Source organism: Arachis hypogaea, chromosome 19, assembly GCF_003086295.3.
Source record: "Arachis hypogaea cultivar Tifrunner chromosome 19, arahy.Tifrunner.gnm2.J5K5, whole genome shotgun sequence".
NCBI lineage: Eukaryota > Viridiplantae > Streptophyta > Magnoliopsida > Fabales > Fabaceae > Arachis > Arachis hypogaea.
In genome coordinates, this window is record NC_092054.1 from 82,849,454 (window position 1) to 82,867,304 (window position 17,851).

Genomic DNA, 17,851 nt, shown 5'->3' on the forward strand with positions numbered 1-17,851 from the left:
ACATAGTTATCAAGGTCCTTCAAACTCCACTACCCCCCTGACAAAGGAGGTACTGCCATGTAGAGTACAATACTAGAGCCTCCTCCCCTGGTGAAAACTCATACAGTTTTCCTAGACATCAAACTTAAGTTTGGTGTTGGGCAGTCATCACCCACCAAGGAGGAAGGTCCCAAGAGAAAAATGCATAGGGGATGGAGAAACAATACAAGCCCTACCCTAACAAGCAAGGAGAATAAAGCTCATCACACTAAAAGAAAGCTTATTAGGAGGAATTCAAATCTGAAGGCACTAATCTCCTCCTCTTCTTCCATGGAGTCATTTCTATTAACCAACTAGAAGACGAGGAAGAAAGTCATCAATCGAGTGTCAAGATAATGACATTAAAGAAGCGATTGTTGGGATACAACCTAACCATGATAGTCAGAACAAAAAATAGAAATGTTCAGCATTGAAAACAAAACACTCTGGATGGAGTGTCTTGCTAGCATTGAACACCAGCTAGGGAGCCAGGCTGGGCATTCAACACCCAAGGAAGCAGAAGACCTAGCATTGAATGCCAGGAAGGAGTCCCTCCTGGGCGTTCAATGCCACAACTAGGAGAAAAGCTGGCGTTGAACGCCAGCCATGGTGTAGTAGTTGGGCGTTCAATGCCCATATGGAGGGCAGGGAATTCAATTGCCCTAGACTCTCAAGACCAGTAGGTCCCACAGAATCTCCACCTACACCACCTTCTTCTACTCTATTCTTCCCCATTGCTCATATTTGCTCAAGGACGAGCAAAACTCTTAAATTTGGTGTTACAAAAGCTTTGCGTTTTGACTTCTACCACTCCTAAGTATGATACCAAAGACTGGTGAAACCTCAAGGAAGAGGAAGGGAAAGGCACTTGCCTTCACTTCCCTCACCTCATTTGTCACCTATGCAATTCAGCTGGAATTATCATAGAAGAGGACAAGCCTATCACTAAAAGAAGGATGGAGCATGTTAGAGAGTCGACACATGGACCACAGCAAGAGCATGTAGAGCCGCCTCAATAGAAATCCCTGAGATGCCTCAAGGGATGTATTTTCCTCCCCAAATTTTTTTGGGATCAACTGAATACCTCTTTGGGAGAGTGGAGCTCAAACATGGAGCAACTGAGGTTGAAACATCAAGAGCACTCCACCATCCTCCATGAAATAGAGAAGATCAGAGAGCTATGAGGGAAGAACAACAGAGACAAGGGAGTGATATTGAAGAGATCAAGCACTACATTGGATCCTCAAGGAGGAGTACTAGCCGCCACCATTAAGGTGGATTCATTCTCTTAATCCCCTTTTCTTTTGTTATTTTTCTGTTTTCTGTTATGTTATTGTCTGTTCTCTTATTCTTGTTGCATGATCATCTATGTCTTAAGGCTATAAAATGTTCCATATATCTCTCACCTTACTTAAAAGAAAATTTTATTTTAAAAGAATTGAGAGATACATGAATTTTGAGTTATATAATAAGAATAGTTAATTATTTTGATGTGTTAGCATTGCTTTTATTTTCTGAATGTATGAATGAATAGTGCATATTTAAAATTGAAATAAAGAATGTTTGCTCTTGAAAGAATGATGAAAAAGGAAAAGTATTATTGGTAATATGAAAAATCTCAAAAATTGATTCTTGAAGTAAGAAAAAACATCAAAAAGAAAAAAAAAAAAAAGAAAATCTCTCTCCTCAGGCTATGCTCCATATGTCCCTCTCAGATGCCCAATGTCTTGCCTCACTTGGCGAAGCTCATGGCACTGACTTTCTTGTTCTGCCACAATCTGATGGAGGAGGACGCCGTGTCTATCCTAAGTGGCTCTCATCTGCTCAAGGGATGAGGTCAACTACTGCCAGTACTTTTAAGGTGGGAAATAATGCTTCTTAGGCATAAAAGGTGGTGGAGGTGCTGGCTGAGTCTCTTTCTCGGCTTGTCTTCTCGGAACTCGTGCATACTCCCTAGCCTGCTCCATAGTCTTTCTTGAGATAGGCTGCCCAATGAGAATAAGAAAATCATTACTAGTGTGGACCCCTGCAGCCTCACAAAGCCGGTATATGAGATGAGGGAAGGCCAACTTGGCATGTGTGTTGGCATTGGAGGTTATGTTGTAGATTTATTGTGAAATGATGGGACCCACATCTACCTCAACCCCAGTCATGATACAGTGCATTAGAATAGATCTATCTACTATGCATTCTGAACAGTTCTTGTTGGGATGATGGAGTATTGGATGAACTCCAACTATCCTCTAGCAAACTGGCTTGAGGTCATGCCGGCTTAGTTGGTTTGGCTACCCGTCCGAACTCAACTTCCACTGAGTTCCTAGGAGACAAATGTCTGCAATCACCTCATCATACCTCCAGTCCCTACTCATTCTATCACTATAAGACCTCCTGCCATGATTTGGAGGTGATGACTGGAAATTTGTACAACACAAATTCTTTCGACAAGTGTACCGAATCGCCAAGTAATAACCCACTATTGAGTGAGGTTGATCCCACAGGGATTTATGGATTAAGCAACTTTAGTTAGGTGATTTATCTAGTCAAGCTAATATTTGATGATTTTGGTGGAATTGAACGAACAAAATGTAATTGACAGAAAAAGTAACTATACTGAATTTAAATTGCTGAAGAATAAAGAGCTGAAACTAAATTGTGAAATGTAAATGGTGGAAACTTAGATGACAAGAAACTAAAGAGCTGAAACTTAAATGGCAAGAAACTAAAAGCAAAAATGTAAATGGCTATGAAAAGTAAGTTGCATTAATTGTAAATGGGTTTGGGGCACTGGGAATTAAAGAAAACAACAAATTCAAAGTAATTAAGTGGAAGAAAGATAATGGGTATGATTCATTAGGGATTGGAGATATCATAATCCGTCATGAATCAATGGGTCTCAACATCATTCTCAATCATATGAAGTAGATCTATGGCAGATTGTAATAATTGAATCCCAATTCCTTGGCGACTCAATTTCTCTTAACATAATCAATTGCCAATTCCTTGATATAATTATTCATGAGAAGAGGTTAAGTTCAATTCTCTAATCCATAAGCCACACAAGCTCTTAGGATCTCAATTCAAACCAGGAATTTATTAATCAAAGGAGTTGTGAGGGAAAGAGCTTCAAACTGAATTCTATGATCCCTCTTACAAGGCTCACATAGATATTCAAGTAGATCTAAACCCCTTCCGGTAGTGAATAAGATCTATTAAACACAGAAGTTTTCCCTTAGCTACAACAAGCGGATTGAGAAGAAGAAGAATTTCATTAATTCATTTGAATTACAATAGAGCTCCTCCCCCCTAATGATTGGGTTTTAGTTAATCATCACTCTAAGAACAATTGCAAGAAATTGAAAGTGCATGAAAATAAACTAAGCCTTATTACAAGCAAAAATGGAAAGTTGCAGAATGTAAAAGTGTATAAAACTAAGAGTCCTAAGCTAAGCTCTAGAGTATGTCTCCTGCTTAAGTTCAAAACTCCTCCTATATATACTACTCTCTGATCTTCAAATGCTTTAAGTACTTGGATGTGGGCCCTTGGCCTTAGTTGAAGCAAGTTAGGAGTTACTCTGGCCCTTTCTGAAGTTAATGATGACAAGTCATCTTATGCCAATTTTTCAAGCATTTTTCACTTGTTTCATTAGGTTTTATACACTTTCTTGCATTGTAAGTAAGTAGTTTGGAGTGGAATTACATGGTTTCCTTGAATCAATCAACCACCCTTTAATTGATACTAAATCATGAGGTTTAAGCTAAATTTAATTGGTTTTTGGATGATTTATAAACCTTGTGAATTTGGTGATACTTTGATTGGTTGTTTTGATTACTTGTAGCTGAAGAAAAGAAGAAAACAAGAAAGCGTAGCCGAAGAAGCGTGGCCCAAGGAAGAGAAAAATGTGGCAAAAGAAACAAAGGAAGTCTGGCACAATGAAGGAAGAAAGCCACGATGCTCTCTCCAAGAGCTCAGTGCTCTCCAAGGGAGCACAACATTGAACCAAGGAAGCAAGGCTTGGATGCTACGCTCTCCTTGAGAGCGGAGCACAATTTTGAACCAAGAGAGAAAAAAGAGAAGCATGATGCTCCGCTCTTGCCAAGAGCATTATCGGGCTCCATCCAAAACAATTACAAAGGAAAATGTTTGCCAATGCTTGCCACAAGGTTCGAACTCATGAGCAAGGGGGCGTGGGGGAGTGCTACTCACAAAGGAAATAAGCCAAAAATGGCTAAAATGCTACCCCCAAGGATCGAACAAAGCACCTTAAGGAAGCAAGGAGTAATGCGCCACTTCCTTCACAAAGAAAAAGAGCCAGCGCATGCCTTCAACAAGTTTCAAACTTGGGACCTCACCCAAGCAAAAGGAGTGCTACGCTCCCAAGGAGAGCAGAGCGCTACTATCCTCATTCCTTGCACAATTTTGACACGGCCAGGAGGAATTGGAGCGCACAAGACACACCAAGGCAATGCTCTGCTCCCCACAAGAACAGAGCGCTATCCTGAGGCACCCAACTTGGCACGCAACAAAGAGGCCAAAAGCAAGCATTGATGCTCCGCTCTCACTAGGAGCAGAGCACTCCACTGGGAGCAAACACATATGGGCTGAAAATTCAATTAAAAATCTAATTAAATTCAATTCTTCACCAAATTAAAAAGCCCACCCAAATTCTAAAATCCAAGAATAGAAAGTGTATAAATAGAAGCAAGTTTGATTTAGTTAGGAACTTTTTACTTCTTTGAGAATTTTCATTTGGTAATTTTTAGAGTTTTTACTTTGAATTTGGATTTTGGAGAATTGGGAAGGAGAATTGATCTCTCTTCTTCCTTGTTCTTGCTTGAGCACTCTTTACTTCTTGTCTTGGATCTTGGGTGAAGAATTGAAGAAATTTTGTTTCAATCTCACCTTGAGATCTCTTGTTCTATCTTTCTGCATAATTCTAAGAACTGTGATTTGGTTGCAAATTCTGTTTACTGCTTTCACTCTTCTACTTCTTCTGCAATTTACTTTTCCATTTTCTTTTGCAATTATTCTTGTTGGATCAAGGAAGGATTTGAGATCTAGACTTGTTTTCTAATCTCCTCTACCCCTGAGATCTTCAACTTTCTTTTAGTTATTGCAATTGAATTACATTTTACTTTCTGTTTATATTTTCAAGCAATTGTGCTTCTCTTGTTTAGATCTACTGTATTTAGATATTTTCTCCTTCTTTGTTAATTGTCATTTTACTTCAGCTTGTTTAATTTCTGCAATCCCAGTTCCCAATTCCTTTTATAATTCAAGCAATTTACCTTTCTTGCACTTTAAGATTAAGTTATTTACATTTCTTGCAATCTAAGTTTCTGCAATTTAATTTACTTGTTCTTTAAGATTCAACACTTTTATTTTCTGTTCTCTTTAATTTACTGTAATTCTTCCCTCTCCCTTTACATTTCAAGAAATTTAGCTTCTATCAATTACAAACCACTCAAACCAATACTTGATTTACTTGACTAAATCAACCAATAAACTAAAATTGCTCAATCCTTCAATCCCTGTGGGATCGACCTCACTCATGTGAGTTATTATTACTTGATGCGACCCGGTACACTTGCCGGTTAGATTTGTATGGTTGGAACTTGTTTTCCAAAAATACAACATCAAGTTTTTGGCGCCGTTGCCGGGGATTGATTAGATTGACAATGATTAAGTAAGGTGGTGGTCTAGATTAAGCATTTTTTCTTTTTCTTTTTACTAAGCATACTAACTGTTTGAATTTTTGCTTAAGCTAACACTAACTTCACTCTAGCAATAGAGTGTTTAATTCTGGTTCCTGGTTCTGTGTTTATGTTAGGAGGAACAAGCGATAAATCCACACCTTTTGATCCTAAAACACTTTGGAGGTTGAGAAGAGAACCAAGAAATGGAGGAAAATCCAACAAATCCATAAGTGGGAGTGGCCAACGACAATGGTCAGCCCCAAAGGAGAGTATTGGCTTCATATACATTTGCTAATCCAAGGCATTGTGGGAGTAGCATCCTTACCCCAAATGTCGATGCAAATAACTTTGAATTGAAGCCCCAACTCATTACCTTGGTGCAGAATAACTATTTTTATGGAGGAGGCCCCTTGGAAGATCCAAACCAGCACATATCCTTTTTCCTGAGGATATGTGACACAGTGAAGACCAATGGTGTGCATCCTGACAGTTACAAATTGTTGCTATTTCCATTTTCCCTGAGGAACAAAGCTACTCAATGGTTGGAGTCATTTCCAAGAGAAAGCATCAACAATTGGGAGGACTGATAATGAAAGCTCAAGAAGCACTTGACTATTCAGCAGGAGGCTCAATGCAACTCATGAAGACAGCTGAAGAAGCTCAGAACCTCATAGACATGATGGCAAATAATCAATATTTTTTTGCTCATCAAAGGCAACGCTCACCAGCTCTCAAGAGAAGTGTCTTGGAGCTTGAAGGTGTTGACACTATCTTGGAACAAAACAAACAGATGTACCAACAACTTCAGCAACAAATGGAGATTATGGCCAAGAAAATTGATGGAATGCAAAGTGCTGCAGTAAACACACAACGCCAATCTCAAACTTCACATGGGTGGAACCAATCTGAAGAAAGTTTTGGGACATTCAATTATGAGCAACAAAGCCCTAAGCAGGTGCAATGCATGAATAACACTTCAAGTTCATTTCAACACAATTTTCATGGTGATGCACACAAGACACCTTGGAAGACTCATTCTAATTCAAGGTGGGGTGAGCATTAGAATCAAGGACAAAGGGACTTCAACTCTGGCAGCCTCAGCAACACAAACAACCATAACCATTCATCCAATAATACTAACCAATTCAAAAATTCACAAAAACAACAGAATAACTTGTCCATATCCACATTCCACCCACAAAATACCTCGCAAATGGTTCAAACAATTTCCAGCAACAACCATCTCATTTTACACAACCACAACCAAATCCAGACTCTCAAAGAATCTCTAGTCTGGAGATGATGATGGAAAAACTCATAAAAAATCAAGAAGCAGCAAGAAAAGATCAAGAGATGGCAAGCAAAAACCAAGAAGCGTCAATCAGAAACCTTGAGAGGCATATGGAGCAAATGGCTAAGCAAATTTTAGAAATGGGTGAGAACAGAGCAATTACCTTCCCCAATGTCACTGAAAGAGACAAAGGAAAAGCTACAAAGTGGGAAGAGTGCAAAGCAATCATAGTGGAAAGTGAAGAGACTAGGGAGAAGGAAGCCATCAATCAAGAAGAACACAACAGAGAAGTTCCACAAGAAGAGACAAAAGAGAAAAGTGAAGAGGATAGAAAGACCAAGAATGCAAAAAGCTCAAAGAGAGACAAAAACATCCTTGAGCCACAGCTACAAGAGAAGAAAGATGATCCTGGGAGTTTTTACATACCTTGCACCATAGGAAACATAACAATTGAGAAGTCATTCTGTGACCTCGGTGCAAGCATAAACTTGATGCCTTTATCTCTAATGAGAAAACTTCAAATTTCTGAGCTGAAGTCCACATGAATAGTTCTCCAAATGGCTGACAAATCCATTAAGCAAGCACTGGGAGTTATGGAGAATGTGTTGGTAAAAGTGGGAAAATTCTTTCTCCCTGCTGACTTTGTTATCTCAGATATAGAAGAGGACCCTAACACTCCCATCATCCTGGGAAGGCCTTTCCTAGCTACGGACAGAGCATTGATAGATGTTGAAAAAAGGGAATTGTTGCTGAGAGTGCATGATGAGCACTTAGCATTCCATGTTTTTAAAACCCTGCATGAGCCCACTCAAGAAGAAGATTGTATGAAGGATAAGGCCAGAGATCAAAGCTTGAAGGAGGCATTAAATGAGTTAACTCCAAGACTTCTAAATCCATGCTTGAAAAAAGTAGAGATGGTGCAACAGACCAAAGAAATCAAGGAGGAACTAGATCCAAAACCCCCAGATGAGAACCTCAACACCCCAAATAAAGAACCACCAAGGCATGAATTATCTTCTGAAGAAGAGAAGAAGAAGAGGTCAAAATGGTGGAGAAACAAGAAAATCCCCACTGAAGGCTTCTCACCAGGGGATAAAGTGATGTTGAATACCCAACCAATGAAGGTGTCTCCACAATTATCTAAGTACTATACTGTGAACCGGATCCTTTCACTTGAACACCTAGAAATCATCAAAGAGGAGACCGGAAGGAAGTTCACAGTAAGAGGAGAAAAGCTAAGGCACTATGCTTTTCAGCCTCTATGATTAAAGAACAAGATGTCAAGCTAGTGACAATAAAGAAGCGCTTGTTGGGAGGCAACCCAACCTGAGGTAATTTTCTTTTCATAGCTAATTTAAAAAAAGGTTGAGTGGTTTATCTGTATTGCAAGGAACTAAGTTTGGTGTTGCACACCAAGATAGTTTAAGGGAGAATGAAGGATTCTAAGTTTGGTGTTCCACCAAAAATCTCATCTTTAAACACATTCTCACCTTCTGCATAATGCTAGCTCCAAGCAATCAGATAAACTATTTAACCAATCTACTATTTCCTAGTCTTTAGTTTTATGACCTTCAGCAAAGACAAAAGAATTTATAAATGGTCAACTTGTTGCATCGGAGACATTGGCAAGGCATTAAGTTTGGTGTTCCCACACCAAAATAAGTTGCAAGCGTGCTCAATTCATGCGTAATAACCATTTGCTTAAGGGCTTGAGAAGCAAGCAACTTTTAAGAATCATGCAGGAAAATGGCCAACATTTGAAGAAAGTCTACATTATGACTCAAAAGGGACACAACAGAAGGAAGAAGGAAAAGCTGCAACCCAACAGGTTGTATTTGCACCTAATCCGTGTTGCTGAGGAATAGTTAAATTGGAAATTCCTATATGTCTTGCTGAAGTGTTCCATTAAATGCAAGTGAAAATGTTTGCTGAGAAATACTTGGATCTGCATAATTTTTGTCATCCATCATTAACTTGAACTTTATTTTGTTCCCCTTGCTGTTTGAATAAAAGAAAAATGTTTGATTTAGAAAAGTAATTGTTCAATGTTGCAAAAGTTAGGATGAAAGTTAGTGGTGGTATGTGTTTGATTCAATTGTTAAGCTCACAAAATAAATGCTGCATAATAACATGTTCTTTGAAGCCTAAGCTAGTTTGTTGCTATAATGCTTTCAATTAATGAAAGTCCCTGGAAAAAGAATCAAAACAAAAAGAAAAAGAAAAAAAGAAAAGCCAAGAAGTGGCAAAGAAACAAATAATAAGGCTAGACACCAATAGCTTGGACCCTAGGACATATGCCTGTGGTGTTTTTTTACTAGGATATGCTTGGACAAGTAAGTTCTAAGGAGTATTTCAAAACTTGGCCACTTAGATCAACTGATTTGGGATTGCTAACTGAAAGTCCACAATAAAGAGCAACCTAGCTACAAAACACTTAGTTATCCAAAGAGATGCTGGGCACCAATGATCCTAGGAAGAAAAAGGTGAGCCATGTGTCTGTGGTGAAGGAATGTTAAGTACAATTAAGCCAAAGGCTGCTGCAACATTTGCCACCAAGCCTTCAATAAGTAATAAGCTCTGTAAGCAAAAGAAAGAAGGAAAAGCTAGCAAGGGAAGTAAGCAAAAAGTAAGACATTGTAGCAGCAACCTTAGTGAACCCTTGAGGAAACATTGTTTATTTAGCAGCAAGTAATAAATGAGCCACTATTGATCTGCATAAAACCCCATGAATGAAGTTCAACTATTTGCTAAAATAAGGACATGCATATTTCTCTATTCCATTTTATTTTCTCTTATGTTTAATGCTTACTTGGGGACAAGCAAGTTTTATGTTTGGTGTTGTGATGACAATTCATCTTATGCCAATTTTTCAAGCATTTTTCACTTGTTTCATTAGGTTTTATACACTTTCTTGCATTGTAAATAAGTAGTTTGGAGTGGAATTGCATGGTTTTCTTGACTCAATCAACCACCCTTTAATTGATACTAAATCATAAGGTTTAAGCTAAATTTAATTGGTTTTTGGATGATTTATAAACCTTGTGAATTTGGTGATACTTTGATTGGTTGTTTTGATTACTTGTAGGTGAAGAAAACAAGAAAACAAGAAAGCGTAGCCTAAGAAGCGTGGCCCAAGGAAAAATGTGGCAAAAGAAACAAAGGAAGTCTGGCACAATGAAGGAAGAAAGCCACGATGCTCTCTCCAAGAGCTCAGTGCTCTCCAAGGGAGCACAACATTGAACCAAGGAAACAAGGCTTGGATGCTACACTCTCCTTGAGAGCGGAGCACAATTTTGAACCAAGAGAGAAAGGAGAGAAGCATGATGCTCCGCTCTTGCCAAGAGCATTATCGGGCTCCATCCAAAACAATTACAAAGGAAAATGTTTGCCAATGCTTGCCACAAGATTCGAACTCATGAGCAAGGGGGAGTGGGGGAGTGCTACTCACAAAGGAAATAAGCCAAAAATGGCTAAAACGCTACCCCCAAGGATCGAACAAAGCACCTTAAGGAAGCAAGGAGTAATGCGCCACTTCCTTCACAAAGAAAAAGAGCTAGCGCATGCCTCCAACAAGTTTCGAACTTGGGACCTCACCCAAGCAAAAGGAGTGCTACGCTCCCAAGGAGAGCAGAGCGCTACTCTCCTCATTCCGTGCACAATTTTGACACGGCCAAGAGGAATTGGAGCGCACAAGACACACCAAGACAATGCTCTGCTCCCCACAAGAGCAGAGCGCTATCCTGAGGCACCCAACTTGGCATGCAACAAAGAGGCCAAATGCAAGCATTGATGCTCTGCTCTCACTAGAAGCAGAGCACTCCACTGGGAGCAAACACATATGGGCTGAAAATTCAATTAAAAATCCAATTAAATTCAATTCTTCACCAAATTAAAAAGTCCACCCAAATTCTAAAATCCAAGAATAGAAAGTGTATAAATAGAAGCTAGTTTGATTTAGTTAGGCACTTTTTGCTTCTTTGAGAATTTTCATTTGGTAATTTTTAGAGTTTTTACTTTAAATTTGGATTTTGGAGAATTGGGAAGGAGAATTGATCTCTCTTCTTCCTTGTTCTTGCTTGAGCACTCTTTACTTCTTGTCTTGGATCTTGGGTGAAGAATTGAAGAAATTTTGTTTCAATCTCACCTTGAGATCTCTTGTTCTATCTTTCTACATAATTCTAAGAACTGTGATTTGGTTACAAATTCTGTTTACTACTTTCACTCTTCTACTTCTTCTGCAATTTACTTTTCTATTTTCTTTTGCAATTGTTCTTGTTGGATCAAGGAAGGATTTGAGATCTAGACTTGTTTTCTAGTCTCCTCTACCCCTGAGATCTTCAACTTTCTTTTAGTTATTGCAATTGAATTACATTTTACTTTCTGTTTATATTTTTAAGCAATTGTGCTTCTCTTGTTTAGATCTACTGCATTTAGATTTATTTTCTCCTTCTTTGTTAATTGTCATTTTACTTCAGCTTGTTTAATTTCTGCAATCCTAGTTCCCAATTCCTTTTATAATTCAAGCAATTTATCTTTCTTGCACTTTAAGATTCAGCTATTTACATTTCTTGCAATCTAAGTTTCTGCAATTTAATTTAGTTGTTCTTTAAGATTCAGCACTTTTATTTTTTGTTCTCTTTAATTTACTGCAATTCTTCCCTCTCCCTTTACATTTCAAGCAATTTAGCTCTGTCAATTACAAACCGCTCAAACCAATACTTGATTCGCTTGACTAAATCAACCATTAAACTAAAATTGCTCAATCCTTCAATCCTTGTGGGATCGACCTCACTCATGTGAGTTATTATTACTTGATGCGGCCCGGTACACTTGCCGGTTAGATTTATGCGTTTGGAACTCGTTTTCCAAAAATACAACATCAGTTAACGCTGGCGTTAGCTCACTAACACTCTCAGACTTGCATGAGTGCCCCTGGAACTGGAATTGGTACTGGTGTTAACACACTAACGTTGCCATTAACACTACCTTCAAACCCATTCTGGCATTGTTACTGGCGTTAACACACTAACGTAGCCATTAACGCTCTTCCTGTTGTGCATACTGATGACAAGTCATCTTAGCCTATTTTAACTAGCCTTTTTCTTTTGTTTTTAATTGAATTATGCACTTTCTTGAGCCATAAGCAAGCCAATTGGGTAGATTTTCATGTTTCCTTTGATTTAATCAACCATGTATGAATTCATGCTATTTCATGAGGTTTTATGCTAAAATTGTCACATATTATAAAAGAATGAATATCTCATGATTTTGAGCATAGCTTTGATGTGTTTGGTTGATTAATGATAGGTGAAGAAAGCTTGGAGAAAGGTTGAAGCAAAGAGGAATGGCTAGGAGTGAAGAGAGGAATAAGTGAAATTGAACCTGGAGGCATGAAGTTAGCCCCAACGTTAGCCCCCTAACTTGGAGACTAACGTTGGGCATGAAGATTACTCCCTGGGCTCCCCACGTTTGAGCCAACGTTAGCCCCCTAACTTGGAGGCTAACGTTGGCACATGAATTCCTCCCTGGCCATCCAACGTTTGCGCCAACGTTAGCCCCCTAACTTGGAGGCTAACGTTGGCACATGAAGACATAAGGGAGAGGGGCCAACGTTTGCGCCAACGTTAGCCCCCTAACTTGGAGGCTAACGTTGGCGCCATACACCACAAGGCATACAAGGGGTATACTTCCAACAAGAATAACTTGAGCTACAGAGCTCCAAATGAGGTGATTCAAGAAGCATTGGAAAGTAGGAATCAAGAGCTTTCCAAGCATATATGGCACTGCATGGTGGACACTAAAATTGAGGGAGAAAACTGCCCCGCAATGTGCATAAACGAACATGGTGGCAACCTGCAGTGAGGCCAACTGACCTCTGCACCTTCAAAGGAGTATAACGCGAGCTGTAGAGCTCCAAATAATGTGCTCCCAACGGCATTGGAAAGTAGACATCCAGGGCTTTCCAACAATGTATAATAGTATGGGGTGGACAATACATTTGAGCCTCCAGAACTGGCGTTTTCGCCAACGTTTGAGGGCTAACGTTACCTCAAACGCTGCACACCAAAGCCAGCGACCATGCCCTCTTCAAATGATCATAACTTGAGTTGTAGATGTCCAATTGACGTGATTCCAAGTGGGTTAGAAAGCTGACATTCAGAGCTTTTCAACCATATATGATAGTCTATATTGGGCATAAAATTGGCAACATGACAAGAGGACAAAGTTGGCGCCATAAATGTGCATAAGGGAGGCCAACGTTAGGGTCAAAGTTAGACCCCTAACGTTGGCACCAACGTCCATACCAGTAAATTATGTTTGCTGCTATGAAAAGTTGGAGCCAAAGTTAGACCCCTAACTTTGGCTCAAACTTTAGGTCCAACTTTGGCTAACCTCAAATTCGGTTCAATTGGTTCAATTCGGTTCCTCTTCAAACTCCAAGAGCAATCAACCAAGGCCTTTATCAACCCAATTCCATCAAGAGCAAGGGCCCAAATGATCATCACTCAAAGGCACAAGAAATAGATAAAATAGGAATTTCATTGTAATTTGTTTTTAATTTCATTTTCATTTCCATTTTGTAAAGCCTATATAAGGCATCATTTTCATATTTGTAAGGGAGGCTGGCTCCACTAGGGAGCAGAAGGATTTGAGAGCTCTCTTTAATTTTTTTCTTTGTTTTTGAGTCTTGGGTGGAGAATTGAAGGTGTTCTGTTTCATTCTCCCTCTGAGAGTTCTCTCTGCTTTCTTTACTGCTTACTTGAGTCAAATTTTCTGTTAATTGCTCTTCATCTACTTTCTCTGCAATTTACATTTCCTTTGCAATTGTTCTTGTTGGATCTAGGAAGGCATTGAGATCTAGACTTGGTTTTCTAGTCTCTGGGTCCTGAGATCTCAATTTTACATTCTCTGTTTACTGTTTTTAATGTTCATTTACTTTTCTGCTCTAAGATCCGATTTGATCCAAATCCTCTTTTACTCTTCTGTTTGATGCTATTTACTTTCCTTTGTTTAAATTCTGCAAATCCAATCCCCAATTCCCTTTACATTTAATGCAATTTATATTTCTTGTCATTTAAGATTCTTGCAATTTACATTTCTTGTTCTTTAAGTTACTTGCCAATTGACATTCTGCAACTTTAAATTCATTGTCATTTACTTTCTGTTGGCTACAATTTCACACAATTCACATCAATGTTAGCTTGACTAAACTAATCACCCACTAAAGTTGCTTGATCCATCAATCCCTGTGGGATCGACCTCACTCCCGTGAGTTTTATTACTTGATGCGACCCGGTGCACTTGCCGGTTAGATTTGTTTGTTTTGGGAGAAATTTATTTTTCACCAAAATACTCATCAAGTTTTTGGCGCCGTTGCCGGGGATTGACATTAAAGAAGCACTTATTGGGAGGCAACCCAATGTTATTTAATTATATCTATTTTATTTTTATTTGTTATTTCATGTTTTATTAGGTTGATGATCATGTGAAGTCACAAAAACTACAAAAAATCAAAAAAAAAAATGAAAAACAGCAGAAGAAACAGCACACCCTAGAGGAAGAGTAGTCTGGCGTTTAAACACCAGAAATAAGCATCTGTCTGGCGTTTAACGCCAGAAACAAGCACGAAGCTGGCGTTTAACGCCAGAAACAAGCATCAACATGGCGTTAAACGCCAGAAACATGCTAGATGTGGGCGTTTAACGCCAAAAACAGGCAGCAGTCTGGTGTTAAATGCCAGTATTGAATACAAGGGGCATTTTGCACGCCTAATTGGAGCAGGGATGCTAAGTCTTTGACCCCTCAGGATCTGTGGACCCCACATGATCCCATCTACACCCCTCTTTCTTCTTTTGCTCGAGGACGAGCAAACCTTTTAAGTTTGGTGTGGTAAAAACATTGCTTTTTGTTTTTCCATAACCACTAATGGCACCTAAGGCCAGAAAAACCTCAAGAAAGAGGAAAGAGAAGGCAATTGCTTCCACAAAACTATTTGGAGCAAATCAACACCTCCCTAGGAGAATTAAGTTCCAACATGGGACAACTAAGGATGGAACACCAAGAGCACTCCATCATTCTCCATGAGATTAGAGAAGATCAAAGAACTATGAGGGAGGAGCAACAAAGACAAGGAAGAGACATAGAGGAGCTCAAGAGCACCATTGGTTCTTCAAGAAGAGGAAGACGCCACCCTCACTAAGGTGGACCCGTTCCTTAATCTCCTTGTTCTTATTTTCCTGTTTTTCGTTTACTATGCTTTATGTTTTATTTATGTTTGTGTCTTTATTACATGATCATTAGTGTTTAAGTGTCTATGTCTTAAAGCTATGAATGTCCTATGAATCCATCACCTCTCTTAATTGAAAATTGTTCTAAAGACAAAAGAACAAGAAGTACATGGTTTCGAATTCATCCTTGAAATTATTTTAATTATTTTGATGTGGTGACAATACTTTTTGTTTTCTGAATGAATGCTTGAACAGTGCATATGTCTTTTGAATTTGTTGTTTATGAATGTTAAAATTGTTGGCTCTTGAAAGAATGATGAAAAAGGAAAAATGTTATTGATAATATGAAAAATCATAAAATTAATTCTTGAAGCAAGAAAAAGTAGTGAATACAAAAGTTTGCAAAAAAAAAAAGAGAGAAAAGAAAAATGGCGAAAAAAGGAAGAAAAAGAAAAAGCAAGCAGAAAAAGCCAAAAGCTCTTTAAACCAAAAGGCAAGAGCAAAAAGCCAATAGACCTTAAAACCAAAAGGCAAGGGTAATAAAAAGGATCCAAGGCTTTGAGCATCAGTGGATAGGAGGGCCTAAAGGAATAAAATCCTGGCCTAAGCGGCTAAACCAAGCTATCCCTAACCATGTGCTTGTGGCGTGAAGGTGTCAAGTGAAAACTTGAGACTGAGCAGTTAAAGTCAAGGTCGAAAGCAAAAAAAAAGAGTGTGCTTAAGAACCCTGGACACCTCTAATTGTGGGCTTTAGCAAAGCTGAGTCACAATCTGAAAATGTTTACCCAGTTATGTGTCTGTGGCATGTATGTACCCTGTGGTAATACTGGAAAACAGAGTGCTTAGGGCCACGGCCAAGACTCATAAAGTAGCTGTGTTCAAGAATCAACATACTGAACTAGGAGAATCAATAACACTATCTAAAATCTAAGTTCTTATAGATGCCAATCATTCTGAACTTCAATGGACAAAGTGAGATGTCAAAACTATTCAAGAGGCAAAAAGCTAATAGTCCCGCTCATCTGATTGGAGCTAAGTTTCATTGATATTTTGGAATTTATAGTATATTCTCTTTTTTTTATCCTATTTGATTTTCAGTTGCTTGGGGACAAGCAACAATTTAAGTTTGGTGTTGTGATGAGCGGATAATTTATACGCTTTTTGACATTGTTTTTACATAGTTTTTAGTATGATTTAGTTAGTTTTTAGTATATTTTTATTAGTTTTTAAACAAAATTCACATTTCTGGACTTTACTATGAGTTTGTGTGTTTTTCTGTGATTTCAGGTAATTTTTGGCTGAAATTGAGGGACTTGAGCAAAAATCAGATTCATAGGTTGAAGAAGGACTGCAGATGCTGTTCGATTCTGACCTCTCTACACTCAAAATGGATTTTCTGGAGCTACAGAAACCCAAATGATGCGCTCTCAATTGCGTTGGGAAGTAGACATCCAGGGATTTCCAGCAATATATAATAGTCCATACTTTTCCCGAGTTTAGATGACGCAAACTGGCGTTCAACGCCAGCTTTTTGCCCTTTTCTGGAGTTAAACGCCAGAAACAGGTTACAAACTGACGTTTAACTCCAAGGAAGACCTCTACACGTGAAAGCTTCAATGCTCAGCCCAAGCACACACCAAGTGGGCCTGGAAGTGGATTTCTACATCATTTACTTATTTCTGTAACCCTAGTAACTAATTTAGTATAAATAGAACTTTTTACTATTGTGTTTACATCTTTGGATTATCTTTTGATCCTTTGATCACGTTTAGGGGGCTGGCCATTCGGCCATGCCTGGACCTTCATCACTTATGTATTTTCAACGGTAGAGTTTGTACACACCATAGATTAAGGTGTGGAGCTCTGCTGTTCCTCATGAATTAATGCAAAGTACTATTATTTTTCTATTCAATTCAAGCCTATTTCTTCTCTAAGATATTCATTCGCACACAAGAACATGATGAATGTGATGATTATGTGACGCTCATCATCATTCTCACTTATGAACGCGTGCCTGACAACCACTTCCGTTCTACATGTAAACAAGCTTGAATGTGTATCTCTTAGCATCCTGATCTATGATCAGAGTCTTCGTGGTATAGGCTAGAATTATTGGCGGCCATTCTTGAGGTCCAGAAAGTCTAAACCTTGTCTGTGGTATTCCGATAGGATCTGGGAAGGGGTGGCTGTGACGAGCTTCAAACTCGCGAGTGCTGGGCGTAGTGACAGACGCAAAAGGATTACTGAATCCTATTCCAGTATGATCGAGAACCGACAGATGATTAGCCGTGCGGTGACAGCGTATTTTGGACCATTTTCACTGAGAGGACGGGAAGTAGCCATTGACAACGGTGATGCCCAACATACAGCTTGCCATGGAAAGGAGTATGAAGGATTGGATGAAAGCAGTAGGAAAGCGGAGGTTTAGAAGGAATAAAAGCATCTCCATACGCTTATCTGAAATTCTCACCAATGAATTACATAAGTATTTCTATCCTGTTTTATATTTTAATTATATTTTAATTATCAATTCACCATAACCATTTGAATCTGCCTGACTGAGATTTACAAGGTGACCATAGCTTGCTTCAAGCCGACAATCTCCATGGGATCGACCCTT